This window comes from Plecotus auritus (assembly GCF_963455305.1).
Source record: "Plecotus auritus genome assembly, chromosome: 5".
In the NCBI taxonomy this organism is placed as follows: Eukaryota; Metazoa; Chordata; class Mammalia; order Chiroptera; family Vespertilionidae; genus Plecotus; species Plecotus auritus.
In genome coordinates this window covers 16,451,236-16,476,368 of record NC_137776.1, presented here as the reverse complement: position 1 = coordinate 16,476,368, position 25,133 = coordinate 16,451,236, and the positions used below count along the sequence as shown (strand labels likewise).

General features: G+C 38.1%; 1 protein-coding gene across 18 annotated transcripts in view; it reads right to left on the bottom strand.

The window, feature by feature from the left end:
- Positions 1 to 25,133, bottom strand: part of MAP2 (microtubule associated protein 2) — a 238,807-nt gene that overhangs the window by 101,021 nt on the left and 112,653 nt on the right. For 5 of the 18 annotated variants that reach the window (XM_080667398.1, XM_080667404.1, XM_080667391.1 and 2 more), the window contains exon 3: positions 13,071 to 13,138. The gene's annotated coding sequence lies outside the window, so the exon portion shown is untranslated. Of the gene's footprint in view, positions 1 to 13,070; positions 13,142 to 13,413; positions 13,845 to 25,133 lie in introns of those variants that run through there. The other 13 variants (XM_080667388.1, XM_080667389.1, XM_080667405.1 and 10 more) reach the window with 8 other exon arrangements.

Here is a 25,133-nt window from a genome sequence, read left to right as displayed (position 1 = left end):
TCTGTTGATTATCAATTAATGTCATGGTCTTCTTAAGCATTTGCCATGGGCAACATGTTAAGTAAAAAAAAAAAAAAAAAAAGAGAGAGAGATAACCATGCCATATTGTAGTTTCCACATTGTACTTTAGCCCTAAATAAACCAAGGGGTGTATTTTTCCCAGACACTTCTTGACTTCATGTCTGTTTGAACAGAGAATTCTATTCAACCAACTGTTATTGTCCCCACACTGGAAAGCAGTGTAACTCCTAGTTGGAGTTGCATGAGGGAATGATTATGCATAGCCAGTGGTCATCTTCCTTCAGGACATCATGGCTTTCTTTGATTTTTAAGGTTAATCGGTTTCTGTTGCAAATGCATCCAGGTCAAGCCACCGATTTCTGAACTTGAGATGTCTGCTGGAATCATTAGCCTCCCTCTCTCCAAGGGCTCTCAGAGAGATGTGGTCACCAGAGTATCTCTCGCCAGTTGCTTCCTACTTCCAGAAAATAGGGCAAGTTATGAAGCCATTTTAAGGTTTGGTAGTGAATTTCCAAGGGTAATGATAACTTTAGAGAAGTGACACCAAGCCCCATAGGTAGTAGCTCTTCACGTTTATAAAAACCCCATCAGAGAGTGAGTCCAGTTTTGGAGTGCTCAGAATGCACTATGGTTCTTCCGAGAATCTCAGTCTTCGTGATCTTTTTCAGTTGTCAGGAGAGCTAGTTCCTGTTCTATGAGTTCATTAAAAGAGATTCCCAGAGTGAATACGTACCTTTATTGGTAGTGGGTATTAATAATGAACACTAGTAGAAGTTTAGGGCTTATTTCTGTATTTGTCTTCCTATTTGCACAGGCTCTTCAAAGTGCTGGGATTCTGATCCAGTGAGTTTACAAAAGGCTCCATCCTGACAACTAAGGGAGGCCAAGGTGGGGGTTTTGATAGAAGTTGGGAGGGAAAAAATCTCTATCTGTAATATGTTCTGGTGGTGGACGCTACAAATCTTATTAGGCCAGCTGGAAGGACTGAGAGCAGCTGGCTTCTCTGGAGGCAGAAAGAGATAAGAAAAGCTCAGGAAAATCTGCATTGCAGATAAGCCTCTTGGGAGACAGCTGAACTCTTAACATCTCCCCTAGCCAGTTTCTCTCCAGAGAGCACAGTGGCCCCAGGTGGTGTAATTTAGAATGTAAATAATTTCCACGTCTTTCTGGTGACCTTGGGTGATTCAACACAATTGTATCTTTTGTCTTGCTGCTTTTCACCTGTCAATGTTTGTTAATTTCTGTGTGGGGTGTGTATGAGGAGGGTTGGGATGGAGTGGGCATTAAAGAAGAAAGGGACACAATAAACAAATTGTGTGGGTTCTTCAATACTTCCTTTATAGTTCTTACCTACCATTTATTTAGTGTTAGGCTTTATCTTTATTAAACTTACTAGTATATTACTCAGCTTCAAAACAACATAAAGAACTGAACACCTATCTTAACTATTAAAGAAGGGGGTGGAGAAATAGAAACTTGGAAAGTCAAAATAATCATCACCAATTATAGAGCTTCTGCTATGTAAATTATCTTCATTAACTCCCACAATATCCTAATGAGGCTGATCTTATCATTCCTATTTTGTACAACTAAGGCATGATAAATTCCTAATTTCTCACAATGGATGGGGGCCAGAAACTAGATTTGAACCCAAGGGTATCTAACTTCAAAGAATGCACTTATTCCACTACATTATAACCCAGCATTTGTTAAATGCCATGATATGCCAGACATTCTGCTTACAAAAGGCAATAATGGCCATAGCCTCCAGACATTCCTGCTTCATTGGGATAAAGGCAATTGTAATAAATAGCTTTATAAATAGAGACTGTTATTTAAAATTTATTTTTCTAAAAGACTTCATATTTTCTAGAATGTGTTCCCAAATAGTAATTTAGAATTCTATAAAAAACAAACAAACCTGAAATTAAAGTGTAGTATATGATCACAAGAAAAGTAAATATTTGTGGGAGATGAGAGATGAATAATCTGCATGATATATACTGATAGATGTATGTTGCTATACATTTGCCAAGCCCATTGAATGTACACCACGACTGAACCCTAAGGTAAACTATGTATGTTGGGTAATTGAGATGTGCCGATGTTCATCCCTGATGAAAATGTACCATTCTGGTTGTGATACCACTGTAAGTTAACCTAGTTATTAATAACTAGAAAGGAGCAAGGGAAGGTCAAATATTATAGTCATTTGTGCAGCTCTGCCAGGAAGCTACAGTTTAGATGCACACCCCGTTAAACCTGGGTGAAATAGGGAAGGTACTTGTCTGTCGGTTATATCTGGGAACAGATCATTGGCCGGAGTAGGCATGGCCACTGCAAGTGCAGGAAGAGTTGAGATACTTAACTCTTAAACAAAGGAGTTTGCTCTCTTGCTTCACGCTCTTGCCTCTTGGCATGGTGCACTTAACTGCCGGTTTCCCAGGGGCTCTCATGCTCCTGCTCTCCTGTATTTGCCCACATCGCTCACCGCCATGTGGACCCCACACATAATGGACTAATGGACTGCAACTAGCCAAACGCTAAACTGGACCCAGTTCCAACATGGAATGGAAACTCTGGACACTGACTTTGCTTCTAGCTCTACTGGATCCCCAGCTGCACATCTTCCAGGACTGGATTAAGGGAAATGGGACTTTACAAATGCAGGGATGTAATTCCACACAAGTAAAAAACACTCATCCTCCTGTGCCTGCTTCAGAAAATTCTTTTTCTCAAGATATCATAAGGACCCAACTCCCAGGACCCAGTGGGGAGGGGGCTACCTCACTTTCACCAGTAACAGTGAGACATGATGGTACTAAGGCTTATCTCCAGGTTTACTTTGTTACTCTCATCTTATATGTAATGATAGCTTACATTTATAGTCTATGTTTTTAGCTTACCACATGCATTCATATGTTCATCTCAACAGAAAATCGGTTATTATCTGTATTTTACATAAAAAGAGGGCAGAGGACAAAGAAGTAATTTTTCCAGCTAGCTAATAAATAGTAGAGGTAGAACAATATAATTAGTGCAAAAGAATGCAATGCAAACATATATTGATATTGATGTTATTGAAAATCATAGTGAAGAAAATTAATGGAAGAGTTATACATAATTCTTTTCCTAAATTATCATTAAAACGATTTTTTTTAAATGTTGGAAAAGAATGACCTAACAAGAATACTGAAACCATTCTAGAAGTCAGAATGCAGATGGGCTGAGACAGAAAGAGGGAAAAAAATGAAGGAAACTGCTGGTAGAAGTACATCATTGAATAGCAAAGAAACCTGGAGAAACTCCAAACTTAGAGTCTTCAAGTAGAGTCCAAGGGGAGTGGAGGACCGATATCAGAGCAATTCACTCAGAAGTATTCAGAATGGGGACCCTCTCTTCTTTGTCTCCCTTGCTACTATATTTTCGGCTGACAGGAGAAGATTTGCCCTCAAGGGTGAAAACAAAGACTAGTCTTTACTGAAAGCTGGTGATCAGTTTTGAAACCTGGTCTAGTCTAGGTAAATGGGTGCAGAATGAAACCCATTGTGGAATTGTGAGCATCCTAACCTGCTCACTTGTTGGTTGCATCTCCATGCTCCTCTGGATGGCTGCTTCCTGAGACTGCCAATTCCCAGACCTGTGGTCACCGTGAGGGGCACACAGATCTGCACATCGCAGAGAAAACTTAGAACAGCTATCTATAATCGTCAGCCTAGTTTTTCATTTATAATAAAACAACAACCCACAATAAAATAAAATAAAAAACAGCAGCTGAACAACAGAAACACAATCAAAATGTCTCCAGACATTTCCAAAAGACCCCTGGTAGAGGGAGCAGATTGCTCCTGGTTAAGAATAACTGGTATAGGGCTTAGTTTGGGGCCAGGCAGACCTAGCTTTTACTTCGAGCACCACCAATTATTAGCTATTTATCTTTGTTAAATATACTTCACTCAACCTCATCTCCTCTTCTATGAAATGGGAATAAAAAACTATTTTGCAGGGTTTTATCTTCCTCCTCCTTGACCTTCTTTCTTTTTAAACAAGCATGTGAGAAAATTTAGCTACTTGGCACATGATATGCATGAAATAAATGCGAGCTATTATTATTTTTATTTTAATTTTAGTAATGATGATGAGGAAGAGCAGCAGAGAAGCCTGTGGAGTGGAGAGCTTGTGCCAAGGGTTAGCAAGGGATAAGAAGTCTGTGTATCCTTGAATGCTTGGGTGAGGAGGCTGATTCTGCTCCAGAATGTCACTCCCCTTTAAAACACTGTGATTATGGCCCAGCTGGCATGGCTTAGTGGTTGAGCATCGACCTATGAACCAGGAGGTCACAGTTCAATTCCCAGTCAGGGCACATGCCCAGGTTGTGGGCTCGATCCCCAGTGTATCAGCCAATCATTGATGTTTCTAGCTCTCCCTCTCCCTTCCTCTCTCTCTAAAAATCAATAAAAAACATATTTTAAAAAATAAAGCATTGTGATGATGGAAATATACTATAGCATAGTATGTAATGTTCTATGAAAAGAATATGGCTATGGAGCCCTTAAAATGTGGCTAGTAAAATTAAGAAAATGAAATATTAATTATTTTTTGTTTTAAAAAATTTAAACTTAAAAGAGTTGCATAGAGCTAGGTCCTGCCATATTTATTGACCAGCACAGCTTAAGAGAGTAAATGAGAATCACTGAGGGGAGAAAAATGGAAATAACAAAGAAGAAGGTTACACTTTGGGAGATTAATGGGGTGATGGTGATCAGGGCAGGGAAACGAGATAAAAGCACTTCTGCAACCCTGGCATGTTATAATGAGAGCCTGGATGAGGGTGGTGGAAAGGAGAATTTGAAGAAGAGGTGGACCACCACGAGAATGACCTCAGGGGACCCATTCCTATGGGTGTCTGCACTGAAACCCTAACCTCATCCTGACTCTACTCAGTGACCTCTGAGGTGGCTATTTTCTTTCCTATGCTACCCTTCCATCTACATCCGAGATCAGCACTGGGATTCACAGCTTACAGCTCGAAGTTCTTCTTAATAAGTTCTTACAGGTAAATCACAATGCCTGCTTTTAAAAACGTTTCTCCAAAAACCTGATTTTCTACAGCTAGAATAATTTTCTTTGCTATCCTGGTTTCTTGCTGAATTATTTACCACTTGCTTAAAATTGTGTGAAACTTATAACTAAGCAATGGATTCTTATTATTAATCTATCCCTCCATCCAATGCTTTTAAGCCAGTTAAGATTACATTTTCTGTGATGTATCTAGCTTATCTCCTTTTCATATTGCACCATTTCAGTAGTAACTGTTATTTTTACTAGTATATGACTGAGCTCCAGACCACACTATTCTAGGACTCTAGACACAGGAGTCTTGGGGGCTAGCTGGGCAATCCATTTAGTGAAGATCATGGCTACCTTGGAATTGCTTCTTTACTTTAGCAATAAAGTGCATTATTAAAATAGTCCAGACTTAGGACAATATATTCACTTATCTGTTTGATTGTATGGTAGTTCAAAGTAAAGGCTTTGGGTCAGAACAAGCATACGAACCCCAGGTTTACCACTTTTCTAGTGGGGTGACTTAGGAAGGTCATTTGCCATCTTCTAACTTCAGTTTTGTCATCTGTAATGAACAACAAGAGCTGCCATTCTATTCCAGGGATTGTTGTGAGCTTTGGGATGTCATGAACTACAAAACGCATTCTATGACTTAAAAAGTGGTACAGAATTCTTTATTTTTCTCGAATTCTAAATGGTTTCATTATTCCAACAATTTTATAATCCAAAGTCCACAACCTGAGTCGTTTTGTGAGTATAATATACAATGCAGAACTGAACTGCATGCACACATTAAGCTACATATTACTTTTATTATTTCCCTGTGACGCACTGGACTAGCCACCAAATTGTAGAGGTAAAGTACAACATTCTGACCAAAGATATATGAGTTTCACAGGACCATGAGTTCTAAACAGAAATTTCAATTTGTTTTTTCATTGTTAGATCTCAAGTACATATGTGATCTTGTAAAGTCAGTAATTTTAGGGCTTTCTGTCCCCACTATTAAAAATATAGGCAGTCTATTTATGTGTGTTTTTAATTCCAGAATATCACAAATTCACTGCAATATACTCAAAATCATGCTAACCAATTGCTCTTAGGCATTGTGTGAAGAGAATCCTTAATGCCTCTGTATCTTATCCTGTTCACACAACTATGAAATCTTACCACAAGAAAGCCTTACAGTAAGCAAGAAAAAAATTTAAAGGAAATTAAATATAAACATTGTTAACCTCGGAAATAAAACATAAGATCTTCCTGGAAAGAAATACCATTTCCTAAATTCTTACACAATGTGAAGAAATATATTTTGGTTCTAATGTGTTCAGTCGAGTAGCTTTGTTTTAACAGCTGCCAGATGTGGATCAAGGTACTTTTGGCTGCTTTAAATGGTCATAATCCAGAGTCATTAACACCAGGAGAGAATCCGAAGACAGGTTAATTCAAACCATCCGAGGCAGACCCAAATGAAATCCACAAAAAATAGAATTGATTTAGACAATTTTTTTGAGAGAGAGGGAGAATTTCTGCCAGAAATTATCTTGTGCTACTCTAAGACTTAATGATTGAACAAATGGCTAAAGGGCATAGACATGGTATCCAAATTCTGGAAATTTTAACCATTTCAGTTTGACAATGCAAAGACTAGCACTGTCCATTGCAGAAAGACTAGAGTTACACACACACACACACACACACACACACACACACACACACACCATTCATTGTCTTAGCTTCAATTTGGCATATGTATCAAGGGCATTTTCTATGTAGACAGCATAGGAAGTACTAAGATGTCTATGACATGATTTCTCTCCTTAAGGGCATTTCCTGAATGCTCTCCTTGAAGAAATGTGGTTATCAACTTAAGTTGACCTCTGTTCATATGAAAACAAATTTGATATTTCACTAGAATTTTTTTAAAAATATGTTTTATTGATTTTTTACAGAGAGGAAGGGAGAGGGATAGAGAGTTAGAAACATCAATGGGAGAGAAACATCGATCAGCTGCCTCCTGCACGCCCCCTACTGGGGATGTGCCCGCAACCAAGGTACATGCCCTTGACCGGAATTGAACCCGGGACCCTTCAGTCTGCAGGCCGACGCTCTATTCACTGAGCCAAACCGGTTAGGGCTCACTAGAATTTTTAATTTAAAGTTCCTCATGACACTGCTCATGCCTACTTGGCTGTTTAAATAAACACCAAATTACAAAATGACAGTGCCCAGGTACAGAGATCTAGACCTAGAGATAGAACCAGCCCTTTAAAAAAAGGATAAATATTGATAAGTATAAGGACATCACAGATGTTTCATATGCACGTAAGCTGTTTTCCTTGATGGATGAATGAGCCATATTTACTGAATTTCTTATTTTCTTAGATATTTTACAGCGGCAAAGTGTGGTGTGGGAGGAATCAAACCAGTAAATGCTCCCATGTTCCTGTAGCTACAAAGGAGCACTGATATTTAGAGCCTAGCAGTGGAGGCAGAAAGACAACACCCCTGCCAGACAGAATCTATCCAAGCTTTTTGTGAACATAGCCCCCCTGAACATCCTAATCATCATTCTTCCTTCAGAAGCATGAAGGTGCTGCCATCAACCAAAACAGTCCTCCAAAAAAGAAATTATTCTGTTGGAGAAAATGCATTTCTTAAATCGGAGACTATCCTCAAAAGTTCCCTAAGGCCTTAAGTGGAGTCTCCAAAAGCTTGTGTAAGATGTGAGTGGCCAGAAGATAGGATGAGGAAACCCAGAAGCTTCGCTACTAAAGAAAGAGGAACATGAGAGATGTCAGGAGCTTAGGGCCAGAGAAGTTAGCAGGCCAATACTATGCTGAACATCCAGGCAGAGAGGAGGTGAGAAGTCCAAAGAAATAATGAGGCAGGCAACAGAATGAGAGTTAAGAAACGGGCACAGAAAGGATTTTGTGCAATCGCATCCCCAAATCTGAGCCACAAGAATGCTTTATATGGAAAAATAAGCAATGAACATGGACAGAAAGAATGAAACTTGCTCATAATGACTTCTCCAATCACTCCTAATTTTCCTTGTCTGGACATTTGCCTTCCAAACTCTAATCAAAGCCTGGTCCACAGTCCGGCAACACCAACATCACCTGGGAGCTTGTTAAAGAATCTCAGGCCTGTCCTCACATCTACTGGTTCTGAATCTGTATTTTAATCTCATTTGATTCCTCTCTGCTGTAAGGTTTGCAAAAGCTTATCTCCCAGCATCTATTCTTACCCCTTTATCATCTGTTCTCTGCACAGCTGCCTGAGTCATCTTTTAATTTAATTTGTTTACCCACTGATTATTCCCTCCTCTAGAGGGAAAGTTCCATGAGGGCAGGAAAAGGGCATGAATTTGCCCCACTAATTCAGTCAGCATGTATTGACTTTTTACTGTGTACTAGGCAGTCTGCTGGAGAGCAGGATGCAATAAAAATAAAGGAAGGCTTCTTTCCTCAAGTAGCTTTTAGCTACCTTTCTCCTTTCATGTTTCCAGTTATCAAATTCAAACCTTAGAGTCACCATTGAGTCCTTCTTCTATTCATTCCTCCTACTAGTCAATAACTGGCTATTCTCTGTATATAAATTTAAGCAAAAAAAAATCTCTCATTGCCATGGCCTCTTTTTTTATACCCACCATCAACGCCCTCTTTGAGCCTTCATTTTTTCCTGAATTATCCTATGACAGCTTTCAACATGCTCTCACACACAACTCTAATTTATCTCACACAGCTATATGTAAAAAGTCATCGGGAAAAGCAGTTGAGATTATAATGGTCTCTTATTCAATATACACTCAATGGCTTTCCATTGAATAGAGATTAAACAAAACCTCCTTAACTTGGCATTTAAGAGCCCTTTCCAATGTATTAGATTGAACTGAATTAAATTATTATTTTGCACCCTAACTGTTTGGCTCAGTGGATAGAGCATCAGCCTGTGGACTGAAGGGTCCTGGGTTCGATTCCTGTCAAGGGCACATGCCCAGGTTGTGAACTCGATCCCGGTAGGGGGCATGAAGGTGGCAGCCAATCAATGATTCACTCTCATCATTGATGTTTCTATCTTTCTCCCTCTCCCTTCCTCTCTGAAATCAATAATAAATATATATTAAAATTTTTATTTTATTTTGTAGTTCAAAAGGGTAGAAGATTATCCATTTCATATGGTACAACCTAATTGTATTCCTGTACCTTTCCATCCTTATCTACTAAGATTCCCCTTCTGCCTGCACTCTAGAATACAAATTAATTTAGTTGATGTCTGCCAAGCATGTTCACTTCCTTTGGTTCCTTTGCTAATATTTGTTCTTCCTGGAGCTCCTCCATGCATTATCTCTCCCTGAATACTTCTATTCATTCTTGTTCCATCTCAACAGACTCATCCTCCATGATGTGTTTCCTGTTGAGTCCCTTCTCAATTGTTAGTAATCCTGCCATGCAATGAAGTCCCTTAAGAAATTATTCATGTGTCTCTTACATTACCAGTGAGCATTGGAACTGCTTCCTTGACTTATTCTGCTGGACCCATTGAGCTCCAAAAGCGTTTTGTTGTATATACTCCTTTGCAAGTAGAACATGTTAACATATATTTGTGTAATTGTTAGTGCCCTTGGTTAGTAAGTTTTACTTAAGGTTAGATGTGTTATTTTAACTGTTCATGATACTGTTCCCTGCTTTTTTATTATTTTGGCCATTTGAAACTTCTGTCATTAGTTAAATTAAAAAAAAAACTTTGCATGACATGGTATCTGTTATGCTATTTAGCAAAAGAATTCTCTGGCTAATTTTTTTCATATAGATTATGTAATTCAGTAATGCAACTTCATTGTAATGACATAGGAAATGCTTTATTAATTCATTTATTTTAAAACTTCCTGATATTACTCCTTAAAGAATAAAGTTCCTTAGGTCAAATAGAAATATATATTAAAATATACAATATACACTATATCAGAGCTTGAATATTATAATGTATTGAAGATTATTTACTTCTACATTATGTATATAAAAACAAGAATCTACAAGCATGCTATTTTAACCTTCTTGCAGCAACATATAAACCATGTGCACAAATAAAACATTAAAACAATCACTATGAGCCAAAAATTTACTGGAAAAAAATGTAGTATGTTGTGGTTAATATGAAGGACTTTGGGTCAGACTTGTGTTGATCGTCTGACCGGAGTCTCAGTTCATTCATTTGCAAAATGGAGACCATACCCACTTCCCAAGATTGTAGTGAGAGTTAAAATGAGACAACATGTGTTAAGGGCTTAGAATATTATCTGGCACATAGTCAACAAAAAAAACTATGGTTTTATTAATAGAGATAAAGGACAACAAGAACAATTACTCTAAAGCTATAATGATTCTAGAAGTTTCTTTATAGATTCCTTAAATATGTATGTATAAAATGATGTCATACTGAACTAGTCCATAATGAACAAGAAGGTGTTCAGGAAGACTATGACATCATTCCTAGTGTTGCATTTACAAAGAGAGAGCGGGGAGGGCCTCACTCCTGTGCTGCAGCAGAATCTTGGCTGAAGTCATGAGGAGTAATAAACAATGTCAAGCCTGGGAATATTTAGGAAGTGTCCATAAAGCAAAACTCATGCTGCAGTTTGGCATCTTTCCCCCTAGCTGATGAAAGTGAAAGGGACATTTAAAAAATTCTTTCCATCTTAACCTCAAACCAGAAAAATCCTTTTCTATGGAGCCTGAGACATTTTCAGACATGGTTTGGCTGCTTTTGTACCTGGTATTATCCAATTAATTACCATAAATTAGGGATTTATTATGAATATTTTAGGTAATTAAAAAAAATATACTACAGTGCGTAACCATATGAAAAACAAGAACAGAAAAGTAATGAGGAAAAATGTAGATTTTTCCCAGCAAATTTATTTATCCATCAAATAATTAAATCAGTAGTTATTTAACTACTGTGGTCAAGGTATTATGCTATGAGCTGAAGGTACAGTGAAAAATCAGTAAAGGAATTTAATAGTAAAACTAATGCCCAGATGTTGGTTAGAAAAACCATGCTACAGATCCCCAACTCTTTTAGAATCCAGTAGTCAAATTCTACTGTGATTTGACAATGTAAGAGACTATTTGAATGAACTCTGGTTTATTACACAAAATATATCAACACCTAGATGAATTTTTAAATGGTGCTAGAAAATTTAGGGACCAAGATGCTCTTGGTAAGGTAATAAATATGCCACTTCTCTAGTTCCAGGTCTTCTTGACAATATAGTGAAGACTTCTTTTTGGTGGATAAATAGTAATTTCATCCTTTCCAATTCATGTAAATACCCCAGAGTTCAAAATTAATATAATAATTTCCTAAATGAGTCTGAAAATTAGGAAACAGATTCTCATATGAAATATATACTGTATGGATTTAGTTAGATGGGAAAATACCAAATAGAGGGTTGTTTTTTTCACCGAATATAAAATGTTTTCACTTACTGTGAGTGAAACCTAACAAGAAAGTATGATCCCAAGGATTTTAACAATATTCAGGAGGAATAGCATGTCCTATTTGGGGATTTCATACATGATTCCTGAGTAATTTCTGAAGAAAAAGTGCAATATATTTCATCTATCTCTGAATACATGAGATGAACCAAACAGGCTAGTCTATTAAATTTTGTTCAATATCTGAAATAATGCAATTTCCCTTTTTTAGAGCACAGTGATTTATTTTAACGAATTCATTCTCTTGTGCAAAAATATTTTATGATGCTGCCTACACTCTGGAAGGGTGGTGACAGAGACATCTGCCCCTTCCCCCTCTCCCACAATAACCACCCACAGAAGCAAGGCTCTTCCTGTTTGTGGAATGAATAAATTAAGGTTCTCATAATTACACATTGCAGAGAAAATTAAAGAAGGACAATGCATTAGTCTCCTGTCCTTCAACTGCTACAAATATTCATGCTCACAGGTAAATACTCACATACTTCTAGTATTTCAGGATCAGTAGTTGAACGTTAGCCATTTTTAAAGTATAGAGAAAAAAAAAAAAACAACCTTACTGCGTAAAATATTTTGGGCCATAGTCTGAGGGAAAATACTATGTGAATGCCAAGGAAAGGCTTTAATGACGTTATTGACTGTCTTCTCATCAAGGTAGAAAATGTCTTCCATTTTTTTAAAGCCAAATTACAAATAAAGATTTTATTGACATGAGTATAAGTTAAAGTCAAAGATCACCTTAAGAAATTAAAGAAAAGGTAATACCTGTACTTGTAATCTCGGATCTGTATGTATCCTGATGCTGAATTTGAAAATTAATATTTTTCCTGTAAGGCATAAGGCCCGAGATCGATCAATGGATTCAACTGCTTTCATGGCAAGATAAAGGATTACTGTCTCATGCTGTCAATGCCAAATATAGTGTATGTAAAATCAGTTCTTTTAATACCTAACAACCTCCGTTTTTTAATATATCTGTTGCTAAACCATCCGTGAATAAATTACAATCTTTTATTCACAAAACCCAACGATACTGAGTCATTCCTAGGCTTTCATCTCTAGCACCCATTCTACTTGGGAAAGAACAGCCATTTCATTTAGCCACTTAAAGAAAAATCACTTCTTAGCAAGATTTCCTCAAATAAAATCAGTCTATTTCTCTTAAATTCAAATTATTGCACTTCCAGTAAGATAAAGAACTTTGCATATTTTAGCCATTATAGTGATAAAAATCCAACAATAAGTCACATACTAATATCTGTAAATAACTTGCAACACAGGCAAAAGACACAATTCTTTAGATATCTAATCATAAAACAGCCTTGGGAAATGGCATTCTCCCTAGGAAATCATACATGCTCTAGACAATGATCAACATAAGGATAAAAGACCAGGCACAGAGAGATTACTTCAAATAAAAACATTCCAATTCCTCCTTGATTTTCCCTCATTTAAACATATAAACGAAACATGTGGTACCTTTTAATTTTCTGAATGAGTGGTTCCCAATCAATGCTTCCTCGGTTACAGACAACAAACTGAAGAATCTACTGAAACAAAACAAAAGAGGAAAAAAACACATATATAGATTTGTTAACTAAATATGGAAAATTATAACTCACCAGTAAGCAAATGCATTCTTTACATCCAGACAATAAGTCTGTCTTGAGATCTGTAGTACAAACAATGCAGCACTTGAATTTTTACAAAGCTCGGTAATGAATTTTAAAGCATTTTACTCTGACATCACATAAAGCAGATTCTTTGGAAAACAGATGAGAAATAAAACAAAATTTAAAATATAAACACCCCAGACCATTACCAGCGTGTATGGCGCGATACCACCCAGTCTAGCCTCTGAGGATGGCTGCGGAATCCTTCTCCCTGAGCATCATCTCCACACGCTGGCTCTGGCTCTCTAGCTCCAGACACACTGCAGTCTGCAAGCCACCAGCTCCTGTCTGTGTGTGTGTGTGTGTGTGTGTGTCAGGGAAAGGGGAGCTGCAAATTAGAAAACGTCCCCGCAGTGGCGAAAAGGAAAATAAGGCGAGCAGGAGAGAGAGAGAACGCTCACTCGCCTCAGAATTTTCGAGAATGATGACAACCCAGCTCCGCCATCATTCACTGACAATAAGGTGCAGCCCTGGCTTATGATTCAGTGGTTTGCCATAGGGGCTGCTGGTACCAAATGCCTGACAGGCATTTTAATTGCCTCCATCCAAGTGTGTCCCCCGGAGTCGAGTCTATAAGCCTATGAATGTCATCATCTGGTCTCCTTTGTGTTATTAACACACACACACACACACACACACACACACACACACACACACACTGCTTAAGCATACAGTTTTCAGGCAAACAGGATTACAAATAAGTTAGGCTCCACAAACTGGATGTAACTTAATGACAGTTTATGGGAATTTTTATTATCTGCATCAATGACAACAGAGATTCTTTGATGTTTTGTCATTGACAGATAATTAAAATATTTTAAAACTGAGGATCGCATATTGCTTATTTATATTCCAAAATAAATAACCATGCTCATTAGAAAAATGCATACACATGTATATTTTCCTATGAAAAAATCAGTCCCCTTGTAACTGTGATAATTGTGCGCTTGGAAATGTCTTCCTTACAAGGGAGAATGCAGAAAAAAACACCAGAGTATTGGGAAACCAAGGCTGACCTGTGATTTCTGTGGGCAATCCATTTTATTCCATTTATACACAAAAGCAAAAGGAGCTGGCAACCAGCTTGAATCCTGGGACTTTACAGTCCCTGAGGCCAAGGCAGGGAATTGAATCTGGCATAATCAGTATCCCTTTTATGTTAGCAAGTGAAATTAACAGTTGAATATCCCTATTTTACAGTGCCCCTTATGTAGGGTGGTTAAGTGTGGAATAATTCTCCACGTTTACTTCTTGGACAAAAGGAATGAAAAAAATGTTAATAAATTAATTAATTTTTGCAGCATTGCTAGCTCCCTGCATCAGTGAATAAAGCAAATTCAATGTGTACCAAAACAGCCGGCTGTGAAGAAGGTTGTTGGGAGGGTGCATCACCATGGTTACTGGAAACAGAGAGTATAGAGAAAAATAAGGTGATGATAGATAAAAGAGAAAAAGACTATAGAGGAGGAAATTTAGAGACCTTTGATATGCTTCATTCTTTTCCTTCTGGAAAGAATTGTCTCAGATTTATACATTTTGAATGCATTACGATCAATTTGCATTCCCCATTAGCCATCTTTCTTCTGCATTTTTTATCACTAGCTAATTTTGCTTCCATAATTATACAAATTATGGTTCTTCTGTATGAGATAGATCCTGCTACTCCATGCCTCTGTCTATCCTGAATTCATGAACATCCCTCAGCCTGTTCCACACCCTTTGTTTCAGAGGTGAGAAAGCTGAGGCCCAGGGGGTCTGACCAAGGTCACAGAGCTGAGTAGAGATCCAACAGAGACACCATCCCAGTTTCCTGACTCAGGCCCCCTCCTTTTCTTCTTGAGTGACTTTCTTTCCATGCTATCTCCCATTCTGTTTGTAAGCAAAACAGATTCTAGAAACATCTTTTGTGTTTGATTTTGTAATGCTTCTTTTATTAGCTTAAGCAGAACTAGTTTTGCTTAATATCTGTGCTGTAATGAGGTCTGAAGAATGTGGGGTGATTATGTCACCACTGTCCTTTCATTTCCAGTCTGGCAATCAGATGAATCAAGCATAATTGCCCTTCTGTGAACCTATCTTGTTGAACTTGAACTTAATGATTATATTGTAGGAATTTTATCATCCCTGGCATCATTCTCCCTGCAAGCATGAAATTGAGCAATCGAATCAGAAAAGATGAAATACTGCCCATTTGCGACAACATGGATGAATCTTGAGAATATCATGCTAAGCAAAGTAAGTCAGAGAGAAATTCAAGAACCATATGATGTCACTCACATGTGGAAAATAAAGCTGAAAGCAACAAACAAACAAAAACTCACAGACACGGACAACAGTATGGTGGTTATCCTGGGAGAAAAGGGGGTAGGGAGGTAGAAGAGGATAAAGGGAGTCAAATATATGGTGACAGAAGGAGACTTGACTTTGGGTGGTACACACACAATGCAATACACAGAAGATGCATTATAGAACTGTATACTTGAAACCTATATACTTTTGTTAACCTATCTTACCCCAATATATTTAATAAAATTTTTAAAAGGGAAATTGAACACTTGAATTGAGTTGGCCTCACAAGGTTCCTTCTAGTTATAAACAATGTGAACCTTCTTGGGATTACCCAAAATAATAAAGCCAGAAAATTGGAAGCCCAAGTAAAATTAAAATAATAATAATAATATAACTCAAAATAACCACTGGGGGGATGCAATACTTGTTAAAATATTCCTAAATTACTCAGTAAAAATTGTGACTAGAATTTTTATCTTGATGTTTTTATTTCCTTTCCTAAGTGTTCCTGTCAATATTCAGTTCTTATGACTCATTGCTTTTAGGTGAACTCATCTACAGGTCGGGCCATATTGCCTTTTTGATGTTTAAAATACAGAGTTGCTACCACCACTACTGTTCTCTGCTCCCAAATAAAATAAATAAATCACATTAAAAATATCTAATTACCCTCAGTAATAATTACAAAAGATTTCAGATTTCAGTGAATCCTCTATGCTGGTTAGGATATTCTTCCCCTACGAAAAGTGTTCCTTTAAATACAAGTATATAATTTTGTTAAATGTCTATTTTTCTTCAGTGATTTTGGACACTAAGGTTATTTTTCAAATCAAATGGCTTGTTCTAATATACTGTCATTTGTTACTCACATCTTTCTATTTTTTTTAATCCTCAACCAATGATATTTTTCCATTGATTTTTAGAGAGATTGGAAGAGAGAAGGAAAGACAGAGAGAAATATCAATGTGAGAGAAACACATCAATTGGTTGCCTTCTGTACACACCCCGATCAGGGCCCGGACCAGAGAGGAGCCTGCAATTGAGGTACATGCCCTTGATTGGAATCGAACCCAGGACCCTTTGGACTACAAGTGGACTTTCTATCCACTGAGCCAAACCTGCGAGGGCTGTTGCTCACTTCTGAGCAACCAAAAAAGATGCACAAGAGTGTCATTTCTTGAAACATGAATCACATTTTATTAAGATCTCATAAAGCACACATACTGGTTCTGGTCAGTCTGAAGAAAATAGCACAGCTTCCAAAAATATTTAATACTCTTTGGGAGCCATTTAACTTTTGGGGATACCTGGTTCATTCAATAAGAATGTGTTGGTATATTCTTTTCCTTATATCCCTCATTTGTTAGTGAGGAACTAGTACTTTAGCATGTCCATCATAGAATAAGCTTAACGTGGTAAGTAAAATTCCTGCCTTTAAGTATCTTATATCCTAAGAATACAAGATGACAGATAATTGACTTTCATGACTTGTTAGATTTTTCATATTTATGCTTGAGCCTAAACTGCAGTCTTTTCTTACCCTTCTTCTCTTTGATAGTATTCTAGACTTGGCTTAGCACCACTCATCAGCTCATTTTCCCAATTTTGATGACCCACCGTCATATATTTTAGACACTTGAGAGTTTCTAGGAATTGGGATAAAGGGAAACAAAATTTCCTCCTCAAGGAACTTCAATGATAGTGGAGGGAACACAAAAGTAAACAGAAACCAACTTCACACTTCGTTTTCTCACTTTGCTGAGACACTATGTCTCTGCCTCTGTTATATCTACTTCATCTCAGATCCTGATCTATGAGAATCCTATTTAACTATGACCCCAAATTTCGTTAGCTTACTCTAGTGGCTCTTTTGGAAGAGCTTGGGTTCATTCCCCAAACATATTGGTCTGTGTGTTTGCATATCACTCTTTAAACCCTTTAGGAATGAATAATGGAGGTCTATCTTCCTTACCTCCATGGTCACATATCATCTTCCCAACCAAGGCTTTCCTGACTACTACAATGAAAAGCACAACCACGTCCCTTCCACAGCCCTGCTGTATTTCCCCCTTTTTCCATAGCACTTACTAATTTCTATCATATCACATTTTATCTATTATGTTGACTATCACATGCCTCACTGTGCTATTTCCACAAAGGAAGTCATCTTTACATGTTTGGTGCACTGGTATCTCCAAAGCACCTAAAACAGAGCTGAAAATACTGGCCCTCAAAAACATTTTTCAAAAAAGAGAATGTGAAAATTACATTAGTCGATGATTGGAGTGTTGAAGCACAAGAAATGTCTTTGTATTCTATATTGATTTCCTTATTATATATACAGGGGAGAGCCAAAAGTAGGGTTACAGTGGTGAGTATGCAAAATACAGAGTTTATTCTTTTATTATCATTTATTATTGTATTTTTCCATGCAAACAACTGTAAACCTACTTTTGCCCTACCCTGCATTAGTATGAACTGAATGATGCTGAAATTCTATTACCCTTTACCTACAAAATGGTCATTTCATTTGGTTCAACCTAATTCCTGAAAAAGTTATGAAACATGCAGGAGAGAGTTAGAGAAAATGTCCCAGTCTTCAGGCAGGGTGAGCCTTTAATGGCCACTAATTAAAATATGGTAAGTTTCAAATTCAATTTATGGCACTAATTATTAGAAGCATGGCTCCAAAAGCTACTAAAGCTATTATTTTTTTAAGGCCAAGAGGCTCTATAATTCATTTAAGGATTTGAAAATCTTCTAGAATTCTTTCTTGATTCCTTGAAAATTTTAACAACAGGCCTCTAAATCTCATTTTTTTAAAAAATTTTCATGAGAAAATAAATTCAACATAATATCATCAATGAAAGAAACATACTCTAAATCTTCCTTGATTTATGGGACAAATAATAACTGGCCAGGAGTTAAAAAACAATCACTAAACACCCAAATAATAAACTTATGTAAATTACTCATGTGGTTTTCTTTTGTTTTTTTCATAGCAAACTGCAAAAATTAACTATACACCATCAACAAAGCTGAATTATTCATTATTAAAAAAAGATAATGTTGAGAAATTCATGTAAAGAATTTTGAGGGTAGATACTATACAAATTTATTAGCAAAAATTCAACCCCTCCCCAAATTCCTTGAATCACTTGACTCCTGTCCCAAATTCTTCTTGATGTGATTGAAGGAGACAGACTGCATTCATTAGCTTATTGTGTACTTTGTCTTTCATTTACTTTTACTAGGTTTGCTATGCTACTGAGCTGAACTATTTACTTATTTAAGATTTGAAATAGATTGACATCATCCAGGCTTCAAGTCTTATAATTGTTTGCCTTACTTTATATGTATTTTAACTGTCTTTTACACATATAATACAGTAAGATATATGTTAAGCCAAAATATTCAGATTCTCCATGGAACTTAGATAAAGAAAGAATCAGAAATAAGTATCTTTATAAAGAAGCAAAGAGCATACTGACCTAGGGACCACCTGTGGTCATCCTGGACATCTTCTCTGTGATTTTGACCTTACTTGAACAGGAGTGGGAAGGGTGGATGTATTTTAAGCAAGTAGGATGAGGAATAAGACATGATAACTGGACCACTTTCCAATGGTTCTTGAATCATGCTTTAATCCTTTTGAGTCACACTCAGAATTTGGTTTTATAATTTCATTTTAAATCTTAGTATGGAGATTGTCTCTAAATATCAGTTATAGTCTTATCCAAATGTAAGGACAAAATACATTTTAAATTATTTTTGGATTATGTACCATTTTGCACTTCAGAAATATTCATATTTCACTGGAAATTCTGCATAGGTATATTTTAAAACACTCTTTTGTTTTTCTTTATTCCATCAATTTTTTATTTCACTCATCAAAATGAAGTAAAAATGATGACATAAATGAAGGGAGAGAGGAAGAGAGCGAAAATGAGAGAGATGGGGGAGAGAAACAGGAAAGGGGGAGAGAGGGAGGAGTTCTTATTGTCAGTCCTAAAAATAAAGTTTGACTACAATTTAGTGAAACAGTTATCTCACAGGCCATATTTAGGTTTTGTATGCCATTAACAATCTAAGCTGAGAATATGATAGTACCCAAAGTTCTATTCTGTTCATATACTTTCACCAAAGTATACTGAACCAAACTTCATTTTTAAAAGTTCTTTTCAAAAACAGTGTCATGTGAATTGCAATTATAAAAAATAATTGATACTTTAGTTAATCAAGTCATAATCTCATTACATTTTAAGTATTATCCTATATAATAAAGAGGTAATATGCAATTGACCATCACACCCTCACACAAGATGGCCACCCCCATGTGGTCACAAGATGGCCACCACAAGATGGCCAGCAGCGGGGGGGCAGTTGTGGGTGATCAGGCCAGCAGGGGAGGGCAGTTGGGGGCAATCGGGCCAGCAGGGTTAGGGGGTGATCAGGCTGGCAGGCAGAAGTGGTTAGGGGCAATCAGGCAGGCAGGCAGGTGAGCGGTTGGGAACCAGCAGTCCCAGATTGTGAGAGGGATGTCCCCCGAGGGGTCCCAGATTGGAGAGGGTGCAGGCTGGGCTGAGGGACTCTAGTCTCTATATATAAAAGCCTAAGCAACCAAACGACTGAACAACTGGTCAACCGGTCGTTATGACGCCCATTGACCACCAGGGGGCAGACACTCAATGCAGGAGCTTCCCCGGTGGTCAGTGTGCTCCCACAGTGGGAGTGCCACTCAGCTGACCAACCTGTCCCAGCAGCCCACCAGCCCGGTGGCAGCCACTTACTCCCTCAGTAGTCCTACAGGTCCAATCTCTGGAGAATGGGCCAGGCACCAACGGACTGGTGCTGCCGTCATGATCCCGACAGCGCTGCTGGCCTCCTGGAAGTAGGCCTCGGGCACCATGGCTGATTCCCCTCCCTAGAGGCTCTGCCTGGCTGGCGTGGCTCAGTGGTTGAGCATTGACCTATGAACTAGGACAGTGGTCGGAAAACTGCGGCTCGTGAGCCACATGAGGCTCTTTGGCCCCTTGAGTGTGGCTCTTCCACAAAATACCATGGTCTGGGCAAGTCTATTTTGAAGAAGTGGCGTTAGAAGAAGTTTAAGTTTAAAAAATTTGGCTCTCAAAAGAAATTTCAATCGTTGTACTGTTGATATTTGGCTCTGTTGACTAATGAGTTTGCCGACCACTGAACTAGGAGGTCAGGGTTTGATTCCCAGTCAGGGCATATGCCTAGGTTGCCAACTCGATTTCCAGTGTGGGGCATGCAGGAGGCAGCCAATCAATGATTCTCTCTCATCATTTATGTTTCTATCTCTCCCTCTCCCTTCCTCTCTGAAATCAATAAAAATATATATTTTAAAAAATGGAAGAAATGATATAAAAGTGGCTGCCAGGTGGCTCCCAACAACCCGTGCAAATGTCAGAGGGATGGATCTGGATCCCAGGCCAGCAAGGGCGTCCCATAGCCCACCGGGAGAGCTGATGGTGTTCCAGCCCTCCCACCCCACTTGGGACGGGCACCAGATGCAGGGCTCATGGCTGGCGAGCACAGCTGCAGTGTCGTGAGCCTCTCCCGATCAGGACTGACTGGGCACAAGCCCGAGGCAGGTGCAACAGGGGCCGGGATGAGTGGGAGCGGCAGGCTGCGTTGGACTGCCGGTTTGGGCCCAATCTCCGCAGGCCACGCTGAGGGACCCCACCTAGGCACAAATCAGTGCACAGGGTCTCTAGTATTGAGAATAAAAAGCTCTCCAGATGTTGAAAAGAAAACCAAGATTGTAGAACTGAAACTCTCATATATTGCTGGTGGGGTGTAAATTAGTATGAACACTTTTGAAAACTGTTTGGCAATATCTCCTAAAGCTAAATGCACGTGTACACTATGAACCAGCAATTCTACTTCTAGATATATACCCAAGAGAACTGAGTGCATGCATCCACCTAATACCGTTACAAAATGTTCTAGGAGCTTTATTCATAATCGCATAAAATTGGAATCCATTCATGCTCATCAACAGTAGAATGGATTGTGGTATCCTATATAATAAAAGCGTAATATGCAAATCAACCAAATGGCGAACAGCGAACGACCATCTGGGCGACCATCCATCCGGACGCCCATCCCAGACCACGCTATGACACCCACTGGCGCCAGGCCAGCCAAGGCGGGTGCAATGCGATTGGTCAGTCCCAGCCATTGCCCCACAGAGGGAGGCCCAGGCCACTGAGCAGTGGGCTGCGGCGGGTGGATGGGGCCTCCCTCTGCAAGGGAAGCCTGGTCCCGGGTGCCGGCAGCCGGGGGAGGAAGGCCTACTCTTGCACTAATTTCACGCATCGGGCCTCTACTATTCATGTAATAGATTACTACACAGAAAAACAAAGAATCAATGAAAAGAAATTACTGTTACACACAACTATATAGATGACTCTCATGGGCATAATGATGATGAAAGAAGCAGACACAAAAGAGTGCACACTGTATTATTCCATATACATGAAGTTCAAGAACAAACTAAACTAATATTCAAAGACAAAAGTCAAAGTAATGTTTGCCTCTATGGGGATTAAGATGGAGGTGGATTGACCAGGAAGAAATACAATGCCTTCTTGACATGAGTGGCAGTGACACAGGGGATATAATTAAGATGTGTGTACTTTATTAAGGTATGTTATATCTAAGTAATGTTAATAATAAAATATGATGGTACCATTGGCTTAGAAACTCTCTTATTCAAACCAAATTCTGAGGTCTGTAGTGAATATTATTCCAAAGAGTTCTGGTATGAGCATACATTTTGCAAACATGCCATGTAACCATGGCTGCATAGGTGAAGGCCCTATGACGACTATGTATTCGCTAAATAAATAAGTTGTAAGGAGATATTTTCCTTAGAAGGGGGAGAATATTTTTCATGAGCTTTTAATAAATAAATGTGAAGTGAGATATGTATCTTAAGAATATATTAACAAGTGAAAGTACTCATGTGTAGTTACACTAACTGAACTACATGATTATGACAAAAAAATGGGCAGTGAAGGTGCTTTCAATACTGTTCCTTTCACACGAACCCCTTGCCCATTGATATCCACCGTAATCATTAGTTTCCTTCACCAACCATCTACTTTTCTTCTTCCATCCCAAGACCTACACTTCCTTTCTGTTCCATTTCATGTTCTGCCCTCTTTTATAACAACTTCCAGAACTCCCCCAGCACACAGTGTCACAAAGCTCTTTCCTTTCTCAGAATCATCATGATAGAAAAAAAAATCACTATAATAGTATAACACCTAATATTACATATAGCCTTGGACTTGTCTTCAGATGTTTATATTTAGTTATTTATTGTAATGTTAAGTAATTAAAGAAGCATAAATATAATATGCCGATCTCTGTGAACACAGTATTTTATTCAACAACTCAGAGAGTTATGAACCTCCATTTAGCAGTGGAGAAAATAGGCCCAATTAGGTTTAGTTATTGCCAAGAACACAGCTGGGAAATTGTGGAGCAGAAATCCAATCCCCGGACTTCTTAATTATTTTGTAACTCAGCCTTCTAAGGTATCAGGAGAAGAAGTAATAAATTAAACATAGAATTAAGAATTTTCCATTTTTATTGGACAGGTACTTTAAATAGACTACTTATTACTCTAAGTGTGCATAAAAGAGAAAGTATTAGAAATAAGAATTTTTACTTTCAGAATTATTTCAATTCCATCAGTTCATATTTAAATGGTGTATATGTGTGAACTTAAGCATTCTTATGGTCAAGGAAGGCACTGTAGCTTTATGTACTACCTAGCTGGTCTATTCTTGGCAGAGAACACAGAATCATAGGTGTGAGATATATGCTCATGTGTTTTTAAAGAACTCCACTGTTAGACAATTTGTATTTATTATATATGTTTTGTAAACATCTATTGAAATGAACCTATATCTTAGAAGTATAGATTATAAAAGAGGATTCCTGTCTTACATAGTAAATCACTATATTCGTTTTATTATATCAAGTTAGAAATAATCAAATATGGTGAATCTTAAAGGTTATACCAGAAAACATTATGTTAATATCATATTATGTAATGTATGTTGTATTTAAATTAACTAAATTTATTTATAGTTAAACTCTGGATGTAGGACTTTTCTTCGAAAAACTCCATTCCCTCCATCAAACCTTTCTTCAAAGTTTATCTTCTCAGGGAGCCTTAACCTGACCATCCTATTTAATATTATAACCTGCAGTTCCTGCCATTAACCTCCTTTATCCTATTTTACACAATAATTAGCATTTTCTAGTGTACCATATAATTTACTCATTTATTATGTTTATTCTTATGTTTATCCACATATCAAATATTTATGACATCTACCTGTATTCTGTCTGCTGTTTCGAGTGATTAGACTCTGTGGTGATAATCACTAAAAATTACATATGGAGTTTCTTAATCCCTATTGTTCCTCTGCCTCTGATCCTTGTACCAGGGGTGCATCAAAAATGAGGGGAGAAATTCATTAGCTAGGCAGATATTTATTTGTGGATATTTTAAGTAAAACAGTTTGTCTAAACTATAACATACTTTGAATACTTAGAATACATTCAACGGTACATTTAAATGTGCACTGAAGTCCTAAATCCTCCTATTGATTGGAACCAAAGAATCCAAGTGATGGATATCAAATCCCTTGTGTGAAAAGAAAGGTGAACTGTAATGAAGAATGGGAGTACATTCATGTTTCACCCTATCTTCAAATTTCTAAGCTACAAAAGACTCTAGATAAAAGACATATTGGTTTTTAAGTTAAAAGGAAAAATATTGCACATGATTAATGTCTATATATGAATAATCTTTCTCAATAGTACCATCAAATTAGCTAGAAAGAGGTCAGATGAGGATTCTATATGGCAATGCTATTTTTACGAAGTTTTCAGTTTTATGGCTCTTTTCCTTCTTTGCTTCTTTTTTTAAATTTATCTTTATTGTTGAAAGTATTACAGATGTCCCCTTTTCCCCCACTGACCCCCTTCTAGCCCACTTCCACCTTGCCCCCTCCATGCCTTCACCATACCATTGTCTGTGTTCATGGGTTTTGCATATATGCATATAATGGTTAATCTCCCTTGCTTCTAATACCAACATATAATTGAAGAAATAAGACTGTTTTATATAATACAATATAAAATTTGTGCACTGGAGCGGGGGGGTGGGCATCCTCGGCCCGGCCTGCACCCTCTCGCAGTCCGGGACCCCTTGCTCCTTACTGCCCGCCTGCTCACTGCTCCTTATTGCTTGGCTCACTGCTCCTTAGCGCTGCCACAGCGTCAAAAGAGGCTCCCACCACCGTGGCTGCGCTCACCAGCTGTGAGCCAGGCTTCTGGCTGAGCAGCGCTCCCCTTTGGGAGCACACTGACCACCAGGGGGCAGCTCCTACGTTAAGCGTCTGCCCCCTAGTGGTCAGTGCTCATCATAGTGACCAGTCGTTCTGGTCGTTCCGCCATAACTCGCTAAGGCTTTTATTATATAGATTTGGGAGGGGAAAACTCAAAATTTTTTTCGGGGCATCGCCCATCTATC